Source organism: Camponotus vicinus, unplaced genomic scaffold, assembly GCF_025532165.1.
Source record: "Camponotus vicinus isolate PSW18456_S1 unplaced genomic scaffold, iyCamVici1.0 SCAF_3, whole genome shotgun sequence".
In the NCBI taxonomy this organism is placed as follows: domain Eukaryota; kingdom Metazoa; phylum Arthropoda; class Insecta; order Hymenoptera; family Formicidae; genus Camponotus; species Camponotus vicinus.
This window is the reverse complement of record NW_028141967.1, coordinates 13726771-13741947: the sequence shown is the minus strand read 5'-3', so window position 1 is coordinate 13741947 and position 15177 is coordinate 13726771. Positions and strand designations below refer to the sequence as shown.

General features: G+C 32.1%; 1 long non-coding RNA gene and 1 pseudogene across 2 annotated transcripts; one reads left to right on the top strand and one right to left on the bottom strand.

Moving 5' to 3' along the window:
* Positions 1 to 9010: 9010 nt before the first annotated feature.
* LOC145969359 (uncharacterized) lies at positions 9011 to 10594 on the bottom strand. Its single transcript, XR_014438057.1, has 3 exons — positions 10163 to 10594; positions 9238 to 9604; positions 9011 to 9129 (listed from the first exon to the last, which is right to left on the bottom strand). It is a non-coding gene; the product is annotated as an uncharacterized LOC145969359 (long non-coding RNA).
* Positions 9328 to 14231, top strand: LOC145969358 (uncharacterized; annotated as a pseudogene). Its single transcript, XR_014438056.1, has 9 exons — positions 9328 to 10406; positions 10685 to 10913; positions 11188 to 11256; positions 11840 to 12237; positions 12347 to 12553; positions 12683 to 13006; positions 13202 to 13343; positions 13481 to 13650; positions 13765 to 14231. The product of XR_014438056.1 is annotated as an uncharacterized LOC145969358 (transcript).
* Positions 14232 to 15177: the final 946 nt, after the last annotated feature.

Sequence of the window (15177 nt, the reverse complement as noted above, 5' to 3'; positions counted from 1 at the left end):
TAAATAAGTAATATAAATACAATAAAATTAATTACTACAGATGTTAAATAAGACTATTATCGGCGAGTTATCGGTTAATTACAATTTTCTTCTAATACAACATATAATATGTAATATGTTATATCGTAGTTATATCTCACATAGTAAAGGACTCAATTTAATTAAATTAATAATAAAGTAAATGGTGAAAATAATTAAATTTAACTTATAAAACTTGAGATATAATTTATTTAGAATTAAATTCTTCCTTTATGCTTCAAATAGGCAGTAAATGAATAATTATCCATTTATCCTATTGATTCCAATCAATTTAATATTCTGAATCTTATCTGCTTGTATCACATATCAGAAATTAAAGTGATAGAAATAGTTATTATATTTTTGATCTTTTATTAATAATAGCGACTTTATATATATTTCTGACAGAAATTTGATTGCGAGAAAATACATCAAATAGCGGTAAGCGAAGGAACTATCGAATCAAATATAGATTGTTGCCAATTTGTCATCAGATCACGCATGCAAACCCTGTTCCACTTCTGCTGTCAATCTGCAGTCAAATTGCGCGCACGCAGATTCTGCTTGATTTTTGCCGACAATCTGATATCAAGTCATGTTAGCAGATTCTGCTTGGTTTCTGCCACCAATCTGCGTCAGATTCTGTGAGCAGACTCTGTTCGATTTTTGACATCAATTTGTCAACTTAATTGGTAATAACAGCTTCAGTAGCAAATTTGTAGCCGTTTTGCTAACATTAGCAGACACTTGGCATGATATGCTTTCTACAGACTTTGCTATCTGGGTATAATTTATAAGAACTATATAGTCTATATTTGTCAACAAAACAAAATTTTCTTAAAGTAAAACTTGTAAATTTAATTATTATATCATATGTCGAGGTAATTCGTAGTAGTGATTTTATTAATATGTATATTTGTGATGCAAATTGATTCTACTAAACTTTATTCTTGGTAAATAGTTATGAATTGTTATCAATTATCATAAAGATTATTCTTACTGCAAATGTAAAGAGTACCCAAACAGCACCAAGTCGACTGTTAGTTGACTGTCAGTCGGCAGAAAAAGTCTAAAGTCGACTTCAAAGTCAGACTGAATGTCAACTTAGTCGACTAACAGCCGACAAATGACGACTATAGTCGACTGTCAGTCAGCTAATAAGTCGACTTAGAAGTCAACTTTATGGCGATTATAAGTCAATTTTCAGTCAATTTAATATCATGTCCATTAACTACTAAATTTTTATTTTTATGTCATTTCTCAAAAACTTGATCGATTTAATGTTCTGTATATAGATACATATATGATGGAATTAAAAAAAATTAACCATCTGCGGTTAATTACATGGAGCTCTGAAGCTCCTTGCAAAAGCTAGAGGAGATGCGACTATAATAATCCGCTCTCTTTGACCGATAAGCCGTGATTTGTGGCCGCGTGCCGCGGCCTTATATTACTGTCTTAGATGAATTCCACTTTCGACTTAGGCGTTTTCCTTTTCGCCATCTAGCGGCGAGGCGTGAAGCTCGTGGAACTATATGAATATTTCTATTTATCCATTGGATATCTTTGGTAGCTACTTAATGAATATACACTCACACACAAAAAAACCAGGCCACTAAATTTTAGCAAAATTTTTTAACATCTTTCAAAAGCAACAAATCAGCAAAAAAATCACCGCATTAATATGAAATACAACTCAAATTAAACAGTCTTCTTAAAAATTAAAAAAACAAAATTTGAGTTACAAAAAATGTTTTACTAATGACGAATGCTGAAAATAAACTTTAAATAGAAAACAAATTCTTTTTTAAATTACTGCATTGCTCAGGAAAATCGGCTCCCTGATGTAAATACTTTAATTATATAATATTGTTACATGTAATACAATTAAAGAATAATGAAATTAAATCAATCAAGTCTTTGAAAATGCCTAATTTAATTGAAAATGCCTAATTTAATCGACTTTTCGCTTTGCCGAAAGGCGACTTTTAATATTCTGAAAATGGTCGATCTTAAGTCGATTCATAGTCGATAGTTAAAGTCGACAATAAACCGTACTATTACATAGGTATTTATTATAACAAAACAGAGAGAAAGAGAGACAATTTTAATATTTTATATTTTGTTAATATTATAAAATAAAAATGCATACATATAAAAAGCTTTTTTTGATATAGAGTAATAAGAACCAAAAAACAGTAAAAGTAACATGAGCGAATGTAAGAATATAATACTGTGCAAAAAAACAGAGAGAGAGAGGGAGGGAAGGAGGGAGGAAAAGAGAGAGAGAGAGTGGGGAGGGAGGGAGAGGGAGGGGGAGAGAGATAACGAGAGAGAGAGAGAGAGAGAGAGAGAGAGAGAGAGAGAGAGAGAGAGAGAGAGAGAGAGAGAGAGAGAGAGAGAGAGAGAGAGAGAGAGAGAGAGAGAAACGCAACATGTAATGTGAAGCATGAAGCTGAGCGATATGTAGTGAGTGAGAGATTAAAAAGAGACAGAATGACCATATGATCGAGAAAACGAAAGAAAAAATACGAGAGAGTGCAATAATAATAATGCGTATATGTATAAACTATTATCACAGGCATGAAAGAGGGAAAGAGAAAATACGATTTTGTCTGTCCTTGTCGATAAAAGTTTAGATGGCAGTGCCATTTATCATGCTATCCGTCAACTAATTTTGTTTGGTTTTACTCTTTTGATATCTACTGTACACGCACGCATGTACACTAAACAGTTCGATCATTAATCTTTTTATACAAGCTTCTATAAGATCATTTCTTTTACTTCTTTTATTCTTTCATGTTATCCCAAGTGAGGACGCTGTATCTTTTACACAGACAAACTGCAAAACTTATATATTAAAGCAATATTGTTACGACGTGATGCAAAAAGTCGGTAACACGACTGTAATTAACACAATTATAAGTAACTTTTCTTGGTTTTTTGCATGAAGTTATAGCGTCCGCACTTCGTTATTCTTAGTACTTTAATTGTGGAAAAGGATTTATCGATCTGTGTAGCCAATAAAAAGATTAGTGATCGAACTGATTCTTCGCATCTTGTCGGTAAAAAAGCCGACTTTAGGATCCCCTTAAGAGACAAAATCATATGCGTGCATACGTGTGATATGTATATGTATGTGTGTACGTACGTGTGAGAGATTAATTTACAGTAACAATTTTCAAAACTATCCCTTCGGGGTGGAATTTAATATCTTAGAAACGGAGCCGTAAAAATACGGAACTTCTGCTGTTAAATAAAATTTAAAAAAAAAGTAATTTATCATACAGTAACAATTTTCAAAAACCATCCCTTATAAAAGCAAATTTCAAAAACCACCCCTTGAGGATAAAAAATAATATCTCGAAAATGATGCGTCGCAGAAATATGGAACTCATGCCGTTAATTAAGGTTTCTTACAAAGACTAATTTACCATATAATAATAATTTTTAAAAACCCCACAAGTTTTATATTTTTGTGGTGCACCGTTTCTGAAATATTAGATTTCACTCCAAGGGATGGTTTTTAAAAATTATCATTATACGCTAAATTAGTCTTTGTAGAAATCTTAACTAACGGCAGGTATTATATTTTTGTGGTATACTGTTTCTAAAATGTTAGATTTCACTCCCAAGGGGTGGTTCTTAAAAATTGTTATCATACGGTAAATTAGTCTTTCTACAAGTCATAACTAACAGTATAGATTTTATATTTTTGTAGCACACCGTTTCTGAGATATTAGATTTCACCCCTTAGGGGTGAAATCTAATATCTCAGAAACGGGGGTGAAATCTAATATTTCAGAAACGGTGCACCACAAAAATATAAAACTTGTGCCGTTAGATAAGAATTGTAAAAAGACTAATTTACCGTATAATGATAATTTTTAAAAACCACCCCTTGGGGGTGAAATCTAACATTTTAGAAACGGTATACCACAAAAATATAAAACCTGTGCCGTTAGTTAAGATTTCTACAAAGACTAATTTAGCGTATAATGATAATTTTAAAAAACCACCCCTTGGGGGTGAAATCTAATATTTTAGAAACGGTGCACCATAAAAATATAAAACCTCTACTGTTAGTTATGACTTGTAGAAAGATTAATTTACCGTATGATAACAATTTTTAAAAACCACCCCTTGGGGGTGAAATCTAATATTTCAGAAACGGTGCACCATAAAAATATAAAACCTGCACTATTAGTTATGACTTGTAGAAGGACTAATGAAATGTATAATAACAATTTTTAAAAACCATCCCTTGGGGGTGAAATTTAATATTTCAGAAACGGAGTATCATAAAAATATAAAACCTATGCTGTTAGATAAGACTTGTAAAAAGACTAATTTACCGTATGACAACAATTTTTAAAAACCACCCCTTGGGGGTGAAATCTAATATTTCAGAAACGGTGCACCACAAAAATATAAAACCTGCACTATTAGTTATGACTTGTAGAAAGACTAATTAAGTGTATAATAACAATTTTTAAAAACCACCACTTGGGGATGAAATCTAATATTTCAGAAACGGTGCACCACAAAAATATAAAACCTGCACTATTAGTTATGACTTGTAGAAAGACTAATTTACCGTGTAATAACAATTTTTAAAAACCACCCCTTTAGGGTGAAATCTAATGTTTCAGAAACGGTGTACCGCAGAAATATAAAACATATGCCGTCAGATAAGTCTTCTAGAAAGACTAATTTATTATGCAGTAACAATTTTCAAAAATAAAAAAATATCCCCAAAAATAATATGCAAATATTTTCCTCCAAAAAATAATTTGCAGAAAGGGTATAAAATTTTACAAAAAGGTGTGAAATCCCTCCAAAAAATCCTTACAAAGGTAAAAAAAATACGCCAAGTACATAACAAATATTCTACCTTGTATGCATCTTTAATAAAAAAATTCCTTAAAAATAATTTTTTACAGTAATTTTCCCTCAAAAAATCATTTTCCTAAAAAACAAAACCTCAACAAATAATTTTCATAAAAAAATATTAAAAAATAAAATATCAAAACTAAGTATGAAATCAATAATTACTATTAGCTAAGTACTTAAGAGCAATTTGTAAATTTGATATAATATTTGCCGTGAAATATCAATTTTATACAGTAGAAATATTATACATAAATTCTCCCTAAGAAATTAAAACGCATTTTATATTTATTCAGAGAAAATTGATTTTTAAAATATTTAATGAGAATTAGGATTTTTTTAATTCTTAAAACACTTTTTATATAATGTATATAATTTAAAAAAAAAGTTTTACGCAAGTTTTAAATCGCACAGTCTTTAAATCGAAGTAAGTTATGAAAACTTGGCGTGCCCGGATCATAATCAAATACAGATTAAATATTTAATTACATAATGTCTAATATTTTACATTTTATTGGAGATATATTTGTTTATAATGTAAACAATCCGGGAGACAATGCAAGTCCCTCCATTTCTATTTCACTGGTGAACATCGGAGATTAGATAAAAAACTGAATTGGTTGATCCATAAACATCGACTCTTTGTCGATAGCCAGATTCAACCGATTTGCTATTATGGTGCTTTCGAATCATCCCGCGATACCGCCGCGTGTGAATCTCCAGTCTGATACCACTCAACTAGCGGAGGGCGTCGTAAAACCTTGCTTTTCGTTTAAACCGATTGACAAAAAATCAAATATGACTTCGGTGATGATCGACCTTAGTCCTTCTGTTTTTAACCGCGAAGAAGCGCCTTCCGCTCTCGATTTGGTTGATGGGTGGTTCATTAATCTTTCCTCCGCCGACATTCCGGGAGAGGTCCAAGGCCTGTTACAACTAGGGGATAATTTTTGCTTACCAATTGGAAATAATGAAAAAGCAATAGTTGAAATGGTCAAAAATATTGAACATAACATTAGAAGGCTTCCGATTGGTGATCAAATTGCTATCAGGAACCGCTCTGCCCCAATAATTAATAAGATAGCTGGCCACTCTTTGGTGTGTCGGGGGAGGAAGAGACACTTATTCGCGCGGCAAACTTTACAAAAAAATTCCTACGGGAAAATCCCAACGTTATTTTTACAAGAGCGGATAAGGGAAATGTCACGGTTGTCCTTGACAGTGAAATTTATTTAAAAAAGATGACAGATATGTTTAGTGACGAAAGCACCTATGATTAAAAAAAATTAAGTAAAAATCCGATTAGAAAAATGATTAATGGTCTCCATGAGTTGCTAGTGAGATGGAAAAATCATAACTATATTTCCGATATGACTTACAAGCGTTTGAACTGCACTGATGGTGTGTTACCGAGAGCCTATGGATTACCAAAAATTCATAAGCCGAACTGCCCATTTAGGGTGATTGTCTCCTCAATCAATACTCCCCTATACCAATTAGCTGCATTTTTACATAACATCATCTATTACGCTATCCCCAGGGCACATAGTCATGTTGCCAATAGCTTTGAATTAGTCAAAAATCTATCAGGTGTACAGTTAAGTGACCACTTTAAATTACTATCATTGGATGTTGTTTCTCTCTTTACTAACATCCCATTAGATTTAGCGTTGGATAGCGTCTCAGAGAGATGGTGTTTAATAAAAGAAAAGTGCAGCATTCCCCGCGACGAATTCTTGACTGCAGTTCGGTTTATGTTAAATTCTACTTTCTTCATTTTTAATGGAAAAATATACCAACAAACATTCGGAACTCCCATGGGCTCTCCCCTATCCCCCATCATTGCCCCATCACTCTGCAAGATTTGGAAAATAAAGCAATTGGACGAGTTCCCTTCAATCTACCATTCTATTATAGATATGTGGATGATATAGCTTTGGCGGCTCCCTCTTCTATGTTCAATAAGGTCTTGGGTATCTTCAACTCTTTTCACCCAAGGCTTCAGTTCACATTGGAGGAGGGAGTTGATAATAAACTTAATTTTCTTGATGTTACGATAATCGTGAACAATAATTTAATTGCATTCGATTGGTATCACAAACCTACTTTTTCCGGGAGATATCTAAATTATCGAATCATCCACTATACCATAAGAGGGGAACAATCGTAGGATTGGTGGGTCGTGCCTTTTTATTATCGCATCCGAGATTCCATCAAAAAAACTTTGAGCTGATAATCGGCGTCCTCTTGGACAATGGCTATCCTTTATTTTACATTTTCCATGTAATACGAGAGCGTCTGAAGTTGCTATTGGCCTTCGGAATCGGACAGGCTTGGAGCCCGACGAGGACCACCCTGAGAAAAGACCCTCTTCATATTTTACAATCCCATACATTCCAACGTTTTCGGAACAATTTAAGCGAGTTCTTCGTAATCATGACACGGGAGTTTCTTATTTTGGCTTAAATAAACTTCGCAATTTTGTCAAGGTCCATAAAGACATAATGCCAAAAGATTCGTGTAACCATGTAGTGTATAAAGTCTCGTGCAATGATTGTGATGCGTCATATGTCGGCCAAACTAGCAGACAGTTAAAAAAACGAATTTCTGAACACCGAAATCACATTCGACGAAATATGTCACAACCTTCGGTTATAACTAATCACAGACTGGAATTCGGTCATGATTTTAATTGGAAAGAATCTGAGATTTTGGACAGGGAGTCCTCGTTAGGCAAAAGGCTTGTCTCTGAAATGCTGTTTATCAAGCGCCAAAAAAATAGCTTGAACTTGCAGAGTGATACAGAGGGCTTGCATCGTACATTTGCGACGATAATCGATAATTTATCGAAAATGTGAGGCGTTCGTTTACGCGTTGGTATGTTTGTTATCGTTGAGTCAACTGCGCATGTCCATGTTTACGTCCTGACAACCGAGGACATATTTATACAGTTCGTCATCGAATCTCGAATCGACATGGGGCGCACAGCGGCATACTATATTATTAATTGTAAAAAGCGCGGAATCTGGTGAGCCATGCTTCTAACTATTAATTTAAGCAAAAAAGCTTATTCACGTGTAATATCTTTCGGTATTTATTTTATTATTTTTACTCGATTTGTTAGATCTGCTGTGACGTCGCATAGCATAACTATAGTATATTTAATTGACTGTTGGAAGTAGAGCGTTTACTAGACCTCCGCGGGATGCAATTTAGCGTTACCTACGCGTCGAAAACAAATTCGTTTAATGTAACGCGTCACTATCTGTAATATATATTGTTAACATCGCGCTGAAGAAGGATCAAAAGATAATCCGAAACGTTCGCTTTTTGTTATTATAATGTGTTTTTTAATAAACTAATATTGAAAAAAGAAAGAAGTGTTGTTGCTTCTCTGCGCTCCAACTACCACGCGTTGGCTCTTATGCCATTTTCTTTTTATTTTTTTTTATTTTTTTTTAATTTTTTTTTTTAATTTTTTAATATTTTTTTATGAAAATTATTTGTTGAGGTTTTGTTTTTTAGGAAAATGATTTTTTGAGGGAAAATTACTGTAAAAAATTATTTTAAGGAATTTTTTTATTAAAGATGCATACAAGGTAGAATATTTTTTATGTACTTAGCGTATTTTTTTTACCTTTGTAAAGTTCTTTTTAGATCATTTTAATGGTCATGTATCATGCTGATCCGATTTTTATGAAGATTAATTTCATAAGTAATATGTAAATATCAGTAGTTACGTAATATAAACAAATAAGACTGCATGTATTTAAATACGGTAGTGTAAGCGAATGCAGAGTCGTGTTTAAGCATTTTGTAATTATCCTTTTTTTCCAATGAATTTTAATGAATATATCCCAAGCTTAAGTGCGAATGCAGCGCTACGCGATGGCGCTGTTATACCGGATATGAGGAAACATTCCTGACCTTTCGAGATCCTTCGATTTGAGGATCCTCATCCGGGAAGAAACCGGAGCTACGCACTTTTGCTCCGAACTGCGAAATAAAGCACACGCGTTATTTCAGTCGAGTCGAAACTATTGTATCTTGTGTCTTAAATAAAGAGTGAATAGTGTCTTGCAGATTTAACAACACTGTGTCATCCTGTTACTTTCCTTTATTCATTCGAAAAACATTATAGACAATTTTCAACTTTTAATTTGACTTCTCGTCCAATGGATACGATTCTGTCCTCAGATCGCCTCAAGTACTGGATTAAACCTGTTAAATAAAACGTGCAATCAAAAAAAATAAAGAGAAGAGATATAAATCTTTATATATGTGTAGTTAATAAGAAATCTATGTACGAAAAACAAAAATGATACTTACCTGTGATTACGTGAATAACTGTGATGGTTTACACTGTAAGCGACGACTGAATTTGGGAAAAAATAATTTTTTTTAGTTTGATTCTGGCCGACAATATATATATATATATATATATATATATATATATATATGTTTAAACTTCGAGACGAAGTTTATTGCAGAATGGCCGAGTTGTAAGATGTCAGCACCTGTCAGTATTATAGCAGACGATATTTGCGAGGGCGCAAACCGCCGATCCTGCGAATGCAGCGCTACGCGATGGCGCTGTTATACCGGATATGAGGAAACATTCCTGACCTTTCGAGATCCTTCGATTTGAGGATCCTCATCCGGGAAGAAAACCGGAGCTACGCACTTTTGCTCCGAACTGCGAATAAAGCATACGCGTTATTTCAGTCGAGTCGAAACTATTGTATCTTGTGTCTTAAATAAACAGGGAAGGGAAGTAACGCGTTACTTGTAACGCCGTTACCGTTATAGTTACTTTTTTTTGGTAACGATCCGGTAACGCCGTTACTTTTTTTTTCTGTAACTGTAACGATAACGTAGTTACATTTTTTTAGTAACGATAACGAATTTACAGTTACTTTTAGCGTTACTTTTTCGCTGATTGATGCATTAGCAAATCGGCATGATACCGCGCTCGTCGTAAGACTCGCCGCACTAGGTTCGCCATTTGGCACGCCCGTTGCGCATGTGCGCCTGCTCTGTCCTCTGTACAGAAGGCTGCGCAGGAAGTAACTAAGAACTAACTTAACCTTAAGCTATACCGCGTGGCAATCGTTCATGTTCCGGTATCGAAGAAGTAACGTCGCAATAATAGTGTGTCGCGTTCGCAGTTCTGCTTTTATTACGGAGTTCGTTATATTTATCATCGTACCAGTCAATGTGTTCACGATTTGTGCAAGCGTTCCCATATACATACCTTTTCCCCGCTTCCTTGACGGTTCTTCGTGCATATTCCCGCATTACTGTATCACGCGGTCGTTCTCCGCCGTACTCTCGTGCGGTCTGTCTCGGCTTTTACAGCGGTTCTATATCTTTGTGCTATCATACGGCCGTTATCTCCTCGCGTACACGGTCTGTCTGTCTACGCTACGTTCGTTTTTGATCTCGCGGTTTGCACTTTGCACTGACTACGTCGCAAGTGATATTTTATATCTCACAGTGTAAGTATATTTAATTATTTATTCGTTCATTATTAAAAGACATTACTTATAATTTAGTATTGTGCGGCTTTATTCTGTATCTCATAAAGTCAACGACAAAATCGCTATCGTTACACAGTTTTTTTTTTGTATACTACAGCTGCGCAATAACGTGTCAGCAAGAGTTACGGAATAGACCTGACTCATTCTTACAATATCACACGAAATATTATTTAATAATAAGTCTCTCTGAATAAAAATAATAAAACTTTTGGCCTTGGTTTGTGATTTTTTTGTAGCGATCGGATCTGCTCAGAAATGGAAACGATAGCCGAAGAGGCGAGTACGCCAAGTACATCATCTGAATCCTCGAATAAGGCACCATGGCCGACATACAAAGAAATTTTTGTATTCGAACCCGAACTTAGTAATGAGAAGAATTATGCATTTACTTGCAAATTATGTTTAGGCAAAAAAATTATACATGCTAGCAAAAGCTCTACAGCCAATTTAAAGAAGCACATAAGCGTAAGTTTAGTTTTCTTATTATTTTTATTTATGTTAATAAATAAATTTCAATATTTTATTTGTTAATATACATATAAATAAATAAATAAATAAATACCTGAATAAATAAATAAATACATATATGTACATATAAAATAATTTCTTAATTTCTTAAAAACTTTGTGCAAGATAAACGCAATAACGATAACTGTATATTTTTATAATAGTAATTAATTCAATATTTAAATAAAAAAGAATACAAGAAAATTTGTAAAATTAAAAAATTTTTTTTTAGATTCTAAGGAATGTACACAATTGCACCGTATATTCTAGTTCATTGAATCAAATCTGCAATGTAAAAATAGTAGGTATAAAAAGCATGGCATGTAAAAGTGTGTTTAAATAAATATAAAAATTAATAATTCTTTCATAAATTAATATATATTTTTATTCTTTTATTTTTTTTAACATTAAATTTTTGTTTTTTATTTTTGTAAATGACAAAGAATTATTTGTATTTTATAACAGATTTTTTTAAATATAAAACAATATTAATATAAAAATTTATATCTTAATATCTATTATTTACATATATATCTGTTTCAATATATCTATATATTTGTGTGTATTTTGTTATAAATTAAATTTATTTTATAATTTTTTTTAGATATGCTTTCTTTTATTTCTGTTTAAAAACTTTTTTAGTTAGTTGAACTTTTAAATAATTTTTAGTTATATTATTATTTTCTATATATTGTAACATTTATAATATACATATATATGTATACACACATACATATTTACATACATATGTATATATATATAATATATACACATAAATGCATGCATACATACATACATACATATATACATGCATACCTATCTATACATATATACCTATGATATTACTTTTATTTCTAAGTATTAATTATATTGAATTAATATAGGTAAAACATCCACATTCTTTAAAAGATTTGGAAAAAGCTAAATCTAAACTCACACATAATAAACGTCAATATAAAGAAGACATTAATAATGTTACAAAAAAGCAGTGTGTGTTACAAAAATGGGGTTCTGGAACAGCTGGAATAACTCAAAATAAGTTAGACACTGCCATACTACGATTTATTGTTGAAAATGTCCAACCACTCGCGGTTGTTGAGAGTCCTGCATTTATTGATTTGATTAAAATTGGATTGCCTTCATCAATTCGAATAATGTGTAAAAAAACATTAAGAGATAAACTTAGTAAATTATATCTGGATATGAAAATCGCTCTTGAAAAACAATTTACTGAAATCGATATGGTTTCAACTACAGCAGATTTATGGAGCAAAGCGAAAAGGTACATGTGTGTATAATTATGTTTTATTTAATATTTTTACATTAATATTTTATTTTTTAATGTTTTGTTACATAATAATTAAAATAATTAAAATCTTTTATTTTTATAGAAGTTACTTAGGGATAACGGTCCATTGGATCAATCCAGAAAATTTAACAAGAGAGTCTGCCGCCCTAGCTTGTCGTAGAATTAAAGGGAAACATACTTTTGATGTTTTGGCAAAAGCCATTAACTCTATATTTGTTGAATATCATATTTAAAACAAAATTTGTTGCACAACAACAGATAATGGTTCAAATTTTGTTAAAGCATTTCGGTGAGTTAATATTTTATGATATTATATACACTTTTGTATTATACGTATGTACATAATAATTTTATATGTATTCATTATATTAAAAAAACCACATATTACATTTTTATATAAATATATTTAATTTTTTAGAGATTTTGAAAAAGAAGAAGATGATGAGGAGATTAACACGGAATTCCACAATTTAAGTGATCTATTGATTACGGATGAAAAAGGTTTAGACACGGAAGATATTACTCTTCCACCACACCATAGGTGTGTTAGTCACACGCTTAACCTTATTGCAGCCAAAGATTCTGAAAGAGCCTTGGAGAATGATCCCACATATAAAAAAAAGTACAGAATAATATTTGCAAAATTATCGAAATTGTGGAATAAACAAAACCAGTCTACTCAAGTGGCCGACAAAATAAAAGATATTTGCGGCGTTTATCTAAAAACTCCAGTTATTACGAGGTAAAAACTAAAAAAACTCTTATTTTTTATTTATCTATATTTTTTCTGTATTTTATTTTAATAAATATGTTATATTTTTTTAAAAATATCTATTTACACATACATATGCTTACAAACATACGAACGCACATACACATGATATATACTTATACATATGTACATATATACAATATAAAAACAAAATTTATTTGTTAGATGGAATTCAACTTTTGATTCCACATATCAACTTGTAACTCTTTTGAAAGATAGCTTAGATAAAATTAATCAATGTTTGGACTATTGTAATTTACAAAGGCTGACAAATAATGACGTAAAATTTTTAGACGAGTATTGTCAGGTAAAATGCACATATTTAATTTAATAGAATATATGAATTATATGTATAATATATATATATATATATATATACATATGTGTGTGTGTATTGTATATGCACGTATATTAATAAGTATATATTTTTAATATTTTCTTTAGGTAATGGAGCCTTTAGCTAGAGCATTAGATATCTTACAAAGTGACGTAGGAATGTATATAGGATACTTATTGCCCGTATTGAGCAGTTTACAAGAAAAATTAAAAAACATTAAAAATTTGACGGATTGTCAATCATTAGTTATCGCAATTCAAGAAGGCTTAAATCGAAGGTAATTTATTAAATAATAAAAAAATATACAACTAAAAAAATGCATATAATATTCGCATAATAAAAAATGTAAAAGTATAAATATTTTATTATATGTATATTTTTTAAATTTTAGATTTTGTACAATATTCGAAAAAAAGGAATTAATAATAGCAAGTTCATTACATCCTAAATTTAAACTAAACTGGTTAACTGGAGATAAGAAGAAATTAGCTAGAGCCTATTTAGAAGATTTGTTAGACATTCGCTCAAATGAAAGTTCATCAAACTCAAGCAAGGATAATGATTATGACGATTTTTTTAATTTTCATGGACACTCAACATCAATTTCAGAATCTGGCGAAGAAGAACTAACACGATTTCTGAAGTCGAAAAGATCTGACGTTGCATTATTACTAGATTTTCCAAAATTAAAACAGTTATTCATTAAATTTAATACGGCTTTGCCAAGCAGTGCTTCTGTTGAAAGATTGTTTAGTGTCGGTAATTCTGTACTATCACCTTTTAGAGGCCATCTAAATGATGACCTATTAGAATATCAACTTTTATTAAAAATTAATAAAAAATATCGATAAAATTTAACATATGTTTTGTGATTTAGATAATCCTTTCATAAAGAAAGAAAGAGAGAGAGTATGTATTGCACGAAACAAAATTTATTACAATTATAGATTTAAAAAAAGTAACGAAAAAGTAACGAACCGTTATTTTTTAATTAACGGTAACTGTAACTAGTTACTTTTGAAAATCAATAACTAATAACGGTAACTAGTTACCTTTTTAACTTGGTAACGAGTAACGGTAACTAGTTACTTTTAAAAAGTAACGTTCCCTTCCCTGTAAATAAAGAGTAAATAGTGTCTTGCAGATTTAATAACACTGTGTCATCCTATTACTTTCCTTTATTCATTCAAAAAACATTATAGACGATTTTCAACTTCATTCAGGATCGGCGGTTTGCCGTTCGTTTTAAAGACTGTTCCCGTCACGTCAGTCTCCATACTTCTCTCATTCTCAGTAGCCTTCATTATAACTTCGTCGAAGTTTCAGTGCCTCCTTCTTGTATTATATCCTCATATTCTACGGCTCTTGTTTGTAACTCGGCTATACTCCCAACGTCGTCGATTCTGACATAATGTTTGTATGCTGGATTCATATTTTCATACACGAGGTCGAGTTGCTCTTCCCGCGAGTATCCTCCGGCTTGGCGCATTAGTGTCATCATTACCGTGACGTATTGTGCAAATTTTTTCGCCGATTTCTGGTGCCGGTCCATAATTTCGCGGCGCAGTGTGGCCGCGTACCGGCACGGTAAATATTGTTGTCGAAAATCGCGCTCGAAATCTTCTCAGTACCCCCATGAGTCATGGTAGTTCCGGAACCATAAAAGGGTGTCCCCCTTTAATAATTCCGAAAGTCCTTGCAGTAACTGAGCTTGCGTAAACCCGTACGCCTCTCTTAACTCCTCCACTCTTTCTAAAAATGCGGCGGGGTTTCGTCCGTCGAAGTGGCACCCCCACTTCCGGAT